Source organism: Seriola lalandi, unplaced genomic scaffold (assembly GCF_002814215.2).
Source record: "Seriola lalandi dorsalis isolate HSWRI2012SDOR001 ecotype SW California unplaced genomic scaffold, Sedor1 jcf7180002054767, whole genome shotgun sequence".
Classification (NCBI taxonomy): domain Eukaryota; kingdom Metazoa; phylum Chordata; class Actinopteri; order Carangiformes; family Carangidae; genus Seriola; species Seriola lalandi.
This window is the reverse complement of record NW_019525320.1, coordinates 552,272-562,713: the sequence shown is the minus strand read 5'-3', so window position 1 is coordinate 562,713 and position 10,442 is coordinate 552,272. Positions and strand designations below refer to the sequence as shown.

At 44.0% G+C, this 10,442-nt stretch overlaps 1 long non-coding RNA gene across 1 annotated transcript; it reads left to right on the top strand.

Moving 5' to 3' along the window:
• Positions 1 to 459: 459 nt before the first annotated feature.
• LOC147818014 (uncharacterized) lies at positions 460 to 9,043 on the top strand. Its single transcript, XR_015438394.1, has 3 exons — positions 460 to 557; positions 7,907 to 8,127; positions 8,545 to 9,043. It is a non-coding gene; the product is annotated as an uncharacterized LOC147818014 (long non-coding RNA).
• Positions 9,044 to 10,442: the final 1,399 nt, after the last annotated feature.

Here is a 10,442-nt window from a genome sequence, read left to right as displayed (position 1 = left end):
ATATTTTAGAGGAATTAACATTCTCCTGATACAACTCTTTTTTTTGTTACTCGCTTGCTTGATACGTTAATTAACATTTCCTCATTATGTTAACAGACCAGTGATGCCTTCGAAACATGTGTTGCAAATTTGCTGTATATAAATGTAATTTCTAAAAGAAGGGGTTAAGGAACATGGCAACATGGGTTAAAAAAGAAGTCCAATGGGGCAGCAAGAACAGGCGGTAAGATAATCATACACCTTTTAAACAAATACCCAACTCGGACGAGATCACGAAGGTGGACAGTAAAACTATTACCGAAACTGTCCGTCGTAAGCATCCATCACAGTTTACAGTCATCTTCAACTTTGACCAACGTATTGATCAGAATCAGAATCAACTTTTATTGGCCAGTTATGTTGATATATACAAGGAATTTGGCTCTGGTTCTCAGTAACTCTTACTACACTCACACAAAGTGCAAAGAACAAGTTTAGAGGCAAATACAGATGCAGACACACAACTAAATTAACAGAAGCAAACTTAAAACACACAGCAGCTGGGTAACGATATACAGGTGAGATTGTTAGCGTTGTACTCTGTTACATATTGTTCTTGTACATGCATACAGAGGAATTATTATTGACTTTCCTGGTGCACTCGCTTTGGGTTTTACCTCCACATAAGGTGGCTTTAGATAATCTGGCTAAACTCTGTGCTTGTTCACAATCTGTCTGATCGTCTGACCACGAAGTGTGTTTTTGCCCCGTTGGACTTTTGGTCGTATCGTCGTCGCTGTGTTCCCAGAGTTTACTTACTTTTGTGAGTATAAAGTTACCATGAACAATATCAACTACGAAAACAGATGCAGGTTCCAATAAACCTCAACTGTCCTTTAATATCAAATGGAGCCGTATCAAAACACCCTGCATGGTACCATACCAGCATGCGATTACAGTTAAGTGGCAATTAAACCATTTATGTCACAAATAGCTGAAATTACCAGCTTGTGTAAATTTGCTTGTGTGTGCATGTGAATAAATGTGTGGTATGTATTTGGTGTGTAAGCTAAGAGGGACTGGAAGCTCTTTATGTTTTATTGGTAGCAGTAACCTTGAAAGTGTGGTTCCTCAGGTTGTTGTGGCATGGAACACACACACAGACACATACATGTAGGTGTTAAAAAGCATAATAATAATAAGTACAATCACACTTTTGGCCTTACCCTGACACACACATACACACACACGAATGTATTCCACCACGCCCCAAAAGCTTGCCAACCCATATGGCTTGGGGATAATAAACCGAACAGCCAGCAACACGTCTCCTGTGCTCCCGAGCCAGGCAAGCCAGAGGAATGCACAGTTCACTCCCTCTCTTTATCTGCCTCTTCTCTCTTTTTTTTTTTTCTTCCTCTGTCTGTTTGTCATTCTCTGTCTTTTCCTGCTCGACTCGGACGCATTGAGTGAAGGACCCTCTGTTAAAATGAAGAGGTATGTGCCGGAGTGTATGTTGGCACCCAAGAACGTGTTTGTGTGTCCGAGGTGTGCCAAAGAAACCAGTCTGACGAGTCCATGAAGAGCTTGCCCTTGGGATGGAGGGAAGAGAAGGGGAAGGGAAGAGAAGGGGAAGTGGGATGGAAAAAGGAGGGAGTGTGAGGATGAAAGGGAAAATAAACAGTTTTGTGGAAGGAGAAAGAGAAAAGGGGAGAGATGATTGGGAAGGAGAGGGAGCTGGATTTAGAAAAAAACTTTTGCTTGGATGAAGTTTGCAGCATCTCCCTCCTAATCTCTCGGTGTCTGAAATGTTAAACGTGAACGTGACCGAACACACCTCCCTAGTTTCTTCCTATGCCGCCCCCCCTGCCCCCCTTGCTCTTCTCTTGCCAGGCCTCCCACCCTCTTGTCTCTCTGAGGTGCAGTGGGACAGTCAGTGAGGCCTGCGGCAGGAGGGCTAAGCCCAGGCCTGGATTTGGAGCACGGCTGCTCTTGGTTGAACAGGATCCAGGCCCCCTGAGGGCTGAGAGGTGGGAGCGGAGGGTGGAGGGTAGAGGGGAGATGGAAGGAGGGAGGTAGGGAGGAGAGCAGCGGCAGCAGAGGCAGTGAGCAGTACAGTTCTGGATCACCTTCAAAGAGCTCCAATCCCAACGGAGAGACTGGATTCCTCTGCGGAGAGAGGGAGAGAAAAGGGGGGAGGGTATGGAGGGAGAGAGAGGGGGGAAAGACATGGGAGACCAAGAGACAAGGGGAAAATGTGAAAAGAGAAAGGAAAGAAGTGGTTTGGGTTGTGACTTCTTTCCCACTCTTTTTCTCCCTCCCTCCCTTTTTTTTTTTTTTTTTCTCTCTCCGCGGCGTGCATGCACTTGCCCTTCATACAGCAGGCTATACTGAGATGATCTATCTGTGTGCTGGAGCAGGGAGACATGGGAAATCTGGCCCGCACAAAGGCGTCGTTGTGCCTCCCTGGAGCTTCCTTTAGGGGCCGGCGTGTGTGTATGTATGCCTGTGTTTGTGTGTGTGTGTGTGTGTGACAAGGATGAGTAGGAGTTTACCTTCTCGTGCCCCCCACCCACCAGAAGGTTCTCCTAACGCAGGCATACACACACACATTCCCAAATGTCCCACCAAAAAAATCCATCCAAGGACATTGCAGCGTGCCACCTAGGCGTCTCATTCTTCTGCATGTGGCGGATGACTTTCAAGCTCTGCATCTATAAAGCCTCTTATACAACGCAAAAAAAAAAAATAAATTAAGTGTGTGGCAATTGAGGAAACATCAGATGAGTTCAGCAAGAGCTGCGCATATTCACTTTTCGTGAATTTGGGGGCAAATTGTACATTTTTAACGGTTTGTGTACGAGTGTGTGTTTCTGCGTGTGCATCATTGACAGACCTTCATCCTGAGTCTGGGTCAGCAGTTTGTTTAGCATCAATTAGAGGCTCTGTGTTCCTCAACGCAAGCGTGAAGGGAGAATTAACGTGCAGTGGCACATTCCCACCAGCGTATTATTACACACAGCACCTCAGCTGGAACATTCTGAGCGGGTTTGTGCATGTGGACGTCCTCGTGCATGTGTGTCCTCGCACACACGTATGCGTGCGTTCATAGGTGAATGATTCAAATTCAGAAAGCGCTTTACTTTTCTCCTTCTCTGTCTTCTTCTCCTTGCTTCGCTCTTTCTCGTCTTTGAAGGACTACGGTTTGACCACAGCCATTTCCCTTAGCCCCTGTTTTGCCTAGCAACACACAGCACATAGTTTCCACAGAACATGCATTTAATGGGAAGGAAGATATATAGATGCTGAAGAAAGTCTCTTGTAAAGACAACAGGGTCCAAAGATTTCCTGCTCTGCTCACACACAAAGTCTGAAAAACACATGTTCACTGGTTTTAGTTCAGACTTTTCTCTTAAAGGCATCGAGCAGAGGGACTACACACAGATTTGAGGCTAAACCAGGGCTAATATCATCTTGACAACAGCATTAAATACAGGGTATGGTTATAATAAATGAAACACCAATGTAATTGCTTTGCTTTGTGGTGGTGAAATGTGCTTTTATTATCATGGTTTTGGTCCAGCCTTTACAAAAAAGATGGATCAGTGTTAAATAGAATGATTCAAAGTGATCATAATTTGAACCCTCCATCTTTCTGAAGCTAGTAAAACAGTTGATGTCAAACACTGCATTGGCATGAATTCAGCCTGGCCTCGATGGCTAAAAAAACTTTTCCGGCCTGAAGCCAATATCTTAAAGTCAACCAAATGTCAATTCAGCGTGATGTGAGAGAAAGACAACAAAAAGTGCTTTGAAAGGTTCTGCCTCGCCTCTTTGATTGTTTTTATATTCTCTATAATTATCTGTCCAAAACAGTCAAACTTAGCAAGTGAGCAAGTTCCATCCTGTTGACTTGCCAGCACTCTTGGTGTGTGTGTGATGAAATGAGGACAGAATTATCATTGTAGTTTTAATATTGAAATGTGTATTAAATTGTTCCATTGTTTGCTGAGTAGTATTATTTATGCTTTAGGCCTGAGCCCTGAAAATGAGCCTGAACTCGGTTCAAATGCCCTCAGGTTCTTGGCTCCGGGCCAAGCTGCAGACCTTAAATACCTTCATGTACTGTATGTTTAGATAAGATCATATGCTGGAATTATATTATTATGTTAATAACAACTCTGTGCGGTGTCATGCTCCTCTAGTCATTTTGAAGCATCAACACATCCAGACATGTTAATAGAGCCACTATTTTCTTTAAAAACTGCTTCTAAGAAAGATATGCATCATTCATGATCATTCAACATTATTATGTTAGAGGTGATTAGAACATGCTTAACCCTCTTACGGATTATTGGATTGAATTCATGCCAGGAAATGTACCACACATGGGCACAACATTGCCAGAATCCTTCACTTTGGCAGTGTTTCTGTTGCTTTTTTTCCTTACTTTGATTACACGCTCTGCATGAATAAGGAATATAGTTTCATCGCTTTTGTGTCCTTTTTTTGTTCTTTGATGGGGGGTTGGGATGTCAGTGTTCCTTTGCCAGGAGAGAAAGGTTTCCAGGCTTTGCCAAGGTATGCCCTCCTCCCCCTCTCTCATGTGGAGCGAGGCTCTACCAGCTTGTAAATAGTGAGATAAGTGTGGTTTACCCGTAGCTGGGGTGTAAGGTGCACCCAGCAACGCCCTGACATGTCTGTGCCAAAGCCCAACTGGGGTGTAATTACCTGAGACTGGGTCAGCACTTTATCCTGGGTAAAAATACCTGCCTACTTATAGAAGGGGAATAGAGAGGGCAGCTCCATGCAAAGGGAAGCCTGTCTTCACACATGCAGCCAACTGCTCATCTACGCTGGGTAATACTCCGGTAGTTTCTCAACTACTCCTTCAGAAGAGTCATATAGCATTACTTAACAATCTGTCAAGGGGGCTCCCAGACAAAACCTTTCCATCCTCCTTTTTCTGCTTTACATGGCTGCGACAGGCTGACCTACAAAACACTTGTACACGGGTCCAATATTCCACTCTGCCTCTTAAGGTACTGGGCTGAGAGCCGCAGCCAACTGTCAGCCCAGTACCTTTCCACACTCACTGCATTCCCCTACTCCGCCCCTTTCACACCACATCTGTCTCTCTGACCTCCGAGTCAAGGACAGAGAGGGCCAAGAAGACATGCAGAGGACAGCGCTGCACCAATCAGGAGGCAGAGAGAGCTTGTGTCAATTAAATGGTATGTGCTTATGCCGCAAATCACAGACACATGTTCTCCTCTCCCCTCCCACCCTGTGGCTGTTGCCTCTCTTCTCCACCACCTAATGCAGCGTAATCATCCTCATTACCTAATGAGACCCCACTGTACACACAAACTCTCCTCTCTCCCCCTTTTACACATGTGCATGAAGAGCAGCCACATGCTCCCGCGAAATGGCATAGTGAATGCAATACACAACCCATCCGAGCCTCTGCCACACTATCAACTGTGTGGCTGTCACTGCCACGACACTGTAAAGCCCCTAATGCCACAGTAATACTATTGTAGTGTGTATTATCAACAGGACAGTGAGCACAGAATTAGGCTGGCAGCTGGGGAGGGGAGAAACCCCTCATTAGCTCCCTTCAATGTATCTACTTCCCCTAATCTCTTACAATAACATAATCTCTTTAAAAGTGCTGCAGCTTAAGTCCAATCTGCCTAAAACCTGACACGTGATTGAGGTCAGTCCCCAGTAAACCCCAAACTGTGGGGTCTCAAGAGCTCCACACGCCGCCTCTACACCTCCAAGCCACAGTACAGTATGTGCAGGTACTGTGGAGAATGTGACACAGCCATAAGGCATACACTGTTGGATACTGTATGTCTTTCACTAATTCAGACAATTATCTCCCTCCGCTTGCAGTCAGTCAGAGCGCGGCCTATCCTTTTCACAGCCTCTGTTCTATCTAACCCTGTTAGTGGAGTGCCGTTCTGCTCTTTTTATTTTTTGATGTTTTTCCATAGTGTCTCTTGCCTCCAAACCACTTACAGATGTTGGCAGTGGGGAGCGTTGTGGCAACTCCAAACGAGGAAATCTAAATAGAGATCAGGCTGTAAAATAAAAAAGAAGGCCGAGAGAAAGAGAAAACAAGGGGAGAGCAAGAGAGCAAATGCGAGAACTGGGTGAATGGGTGAGAGAGAAAATGCAGAAAGCAGTGAGGGAGCATTAGTATAGAATTAGTAAAGACAGGGAAAAAAAACAACTCTCTGGGCACGTAAGAGCAGTGATGTGATTTGAGGGCTGCTCTTTTGATTTGTCGGTGGAACTTGGATTCAAACTCTCTTTTTGGTGTTTCGTCCCAGAATTACATTTTCTGATTTATTTCCTAAACAGCAGACAAATATAGGCAGAGAAAAAAAATACAAAAGTCGGTTTCAGTGTCGGTGCTCCTGAGACAGAAGACAAAGTTCGAAGAAAATTGTCATCTGCCAAAAAGGGATCTAACAGGAAACATATTTTCAGCAAACTACTACTACAGTTTTTTCAATAGCTGATAATGAATCCTCTTAAAATTGTATATGGTTCAAAACCACAACTTCACATTCCCCTTTTCACTTACAGCTCCCTTGGCAAGTTTTTATATTAAATACCAGCTGCAGCGTATAGGAATAAGACTCGCCAGTTGTAATTTACCTACTGGAACAGTTTGGCTGGGTCGAAGGTAAACTTTGCCTGGCGTAGTGGTGGTAGCTCTATGTTACCTCCCTCCACCTGTTTTACAGGAAGTAGCCTTGTCCCAGTGGATCAGAGAGGAAATGTGTTGAAATGCCACATCCTGCTCCGAGCTCAGAGTCGGAGTTCACTACAGCTAATGCTTATTATGTCCAGACAACTCCTAGAGAGGAAAAAGAGCACGGCGAGAGAGAGAGAGAGAGAGAAGTGGCGATGTGTTTGCAGTCATGCCACTCCCTGCACAGTGATTGTAAAGATGAGTGACCTGTCTCTCCCATCTCTCCTCCTCCTCCTCCCCCCTGCACTTTATTTATTAATGGATCCATTCAATTATTTACCTCACATCTTAGGGCGACAACAGGCCAGAGCACAGTACACAGAGTGGAGATGATACAGTACACATGCACACAGCACACACACAGAGCTCATGCAAGGCAGACCAGGTACATATCAGTTAATTGACTGGTAGGTTACACATCTACGTTTTACTGGTTGATAGAATATAATCCTTATAGACATTTTAACCAGGATAATTGGCTTTGAATTAATTTTTTTGATTGTCACGGAGATTAGTGAAACGGTGCACGTTGAGTCCAAAATTATGTCTTCGAAATTGTTTGTTTTCTCCATTCATTGGTCCATGACTCAAAGATATTCAGTTCCTCAAAAACAAAGATGAAATAGAAGCAAAACAAGAGTTAACGTTGGCGTTTCTTTCCGCCGCTGGGGACGGCTCTTGGCGAGTAAAGGAACGAAGTTTGATGCTAACGTCTTTTCTAGACTAGACTACACTGTCAATGCTAACGTTAGCCTCGCAGCAAAACGTTCATTTAGCTCCTTTAACACTACATACAGTAGTATATCACTCACAGGGGACAGTTTTCTGCACTGAGTACTTTTACTTTAAGTGCTAATTTATTTTTGCTGAAAATACTTGACATCGTCAATGTAAGACTTTTATTGTAATTGATGTTGAAATATTGTGATATTGTATCCCAGTAAAGGATCTGAAGACTTTCTTCACCGGTGCTTTTCAGTGAAAGTCAGCAGTGCTTAAACAACAGCAAGTGCCTGTCACATGTCCTGGTGAAATATGGTTTGTATACCTTTAAAAGTCCCAATAGCGTCCTGTTTGCAGTAGAGGTTGATGGTTCAAACGTATCATTGACCGCTCAGTGTCTGCTCTTATCTTGTCCCTCTGGCCTTATCCCCGCAGTGGCCAGACATGGATCAATCTCACCCGGAATTGGGTTTCATATCCCGGAAGCAGAGATGTACACATGGGTCACTTTCATCGACTCTCTGCGGCCATGGCCATAGGTATCCATCATACAGACCATTGACTGGTTGTGACCATGAAGGTACAAATTCATCACAAAGAAAGGCTGCGGTGGATGAGGTCAGCGGAAAAGGAGCGACGACTTCTCGTCTGCACCCGTGAGGAAAATGGAGCCCTGTTGAGATATTATCACCTGTGTTGATTTAATTACAGTGTTACATGAACATACAGTTATAAAAAATTGTAGATTTACTGTCAAGCATTTGTCACACTTATGTGTAAAATGATATTTTCTGCCAGTTGCAATTTTCCACATCATAATGCAAAACAAGTAACCACAAATTTTAAATTTAAATACTGGTGGAGACAGCTCCTGGCGAGGTGAACTTTGATGTGTGTTTTTGTTTATATGCATGTGTGAGTCTGTGTATATTGCAATATGTAATGGACACATACTGTAAGAAAGTATATGTATGTCCACCTCATTGTTCCAGTCTGTGCACTGTTAGTCGAAGGAGTGATGTGATTATTTGTGTGTTAAGAGTGTGACGTGTGTTTTTGCTTTTGTGTAACAGGCTGGAGTTAAATAACAGACGTGGGGATTCTGTCATGATCTGGACTCTAGACAGAACCGGGCTCGGCAGAGGACTGAGCGAGAGGAGAAGAAGAAGAAGGTGAAGGATGGAGCGGGAGACAGATGAGGGATAGATGAGGAGAAAGACGATGGTGAAGATTGATTGCAGCTGACTCCAGTCCAGTGGGCTGAAAACTGTGAGATTCCAACAGCCAGTCTGAAACACACTTGCACACACACCTACGAGACATGGTGAATAGTTGAAAAACACAAACAAACGATTTCGAGGCCAAGGAGAGTCTTACAACACTCGAGTATAAATTAAAACACAAATGGGTAAAGACTAATCACAACAGCATATTTGTTTCATTCCCTATTCTCATAGTGTTTGCATTGGTAGGTGAAGACTAACACACACACACCTACACACTCCTAAAACCCCCCTCCATATCTGGTTAATGCTCTCTAGTGTGTGTCTCTTGGGAAAAGCATGCTTTAATTCCCCAGGAAATCATTGTGATTTAGAGTAGCAGGGAAGTCACTTCCAATGAAAGTCAACGGACCACTGGTGTAGCAGTGGGCCGGACCTCGTGTGTGTGTGTGTGTGTGTGTGTGTGTGTGTGTCTGTGCGCGTGCGTGTGCATGCATGCAATACAGCTAAATGGTATTTTATCTAAAAGTAATTAAATCAACATGATAGTGCAGGAGGAGTTCAAATCATACAAAAGCTGGTGGTAATTAAAATAAGCATATTTGGCCCCGTGAATGAAGCAAATATGGTAAAATTAGCAAAAAGATTACCTCACTTCTGTTTTGCAAATTCTGTGGTGTTTCAGTTCTGACTGTATAGAGCAGGCACAAATGTGCACACACCCTTGAGGGGCTTTGAAATACCCGCAGAAGGGCCGAGACTATAGCACTTGGAGAGTTTCTAACAGCCGTTGGCTTTCTGACTTGAGATTCGAAACGTTTTGAGGTCCAGGCGGTGAACAGAAGCAGGCCAGGTTCGGGGCTGTCATCCCTGGGCCCTTCAGTGCTGCTGCTGCTGCTGCTGCTGCTGCTGCTGCTGCTGCTGCTGCTGCTGCTGCTGCTGCTGTTGCTGCAGATACAAGGAGCTGGAGGTGGAGGCTGGCAGAGCAGGCTGAATGCAGATAGGATCTCTGTGGGGGGGCGTGAATGTGTGATCGGAGACTAAAATCATTACAGTACGCCTGGTCACTGTGTCCTTGGTTCTTCCGCTGAGCTGAGGTTGATGCTTTCCTCTACTTTCCCCATCTGCCTTTTTCTCCCCTACTCCCGCTTTCCTTTTCCTTTTACAATTTTCCATTATGCATTTCTCTATGAAGTACAACACATCATTGGCTCACAACAAAAACATGCTTTTTTTTTTAATCACAAACTTTTAAACAGGTCCTGCAGGTAAGACTCTGACTAGAATTTGTCTTCAGGCTATCACCTCTGTAACACAATCACTGATAATGCAGCAGAATGTTACAGTAACACTTTAATGCATCCATTAGTGTGCATTCATTTATAATTTCTATAATTTTTTTCATACGGTCAATTATTAATTTATTTATCATGAAGGTACTGAGCTCTCTGGTGAAATTGTTGGCAGCTTTTAAAGACATTTCATTGAAATGATTGTATAGCTATTTGTTTGATTTCTCTAAATGAGACCTTGGTGATGGCTTTCAGGCTCTCTCCCTTTCATTTCTGCACGTCCAGCTGAGCGTCAGCATGTGTGCTGAGTTCTAGAGGCATGTTAGACCATATGATACTGTAGGCTACATAATGCAGAATGGCAGTTTCCTTCCTCTGTGTGTCTGACTCCCTCACCTGCACAGCAGCTTTTATATCAAATCTGAAGAGGAAGGTGAAAAGGACCCCCCTCCCCAC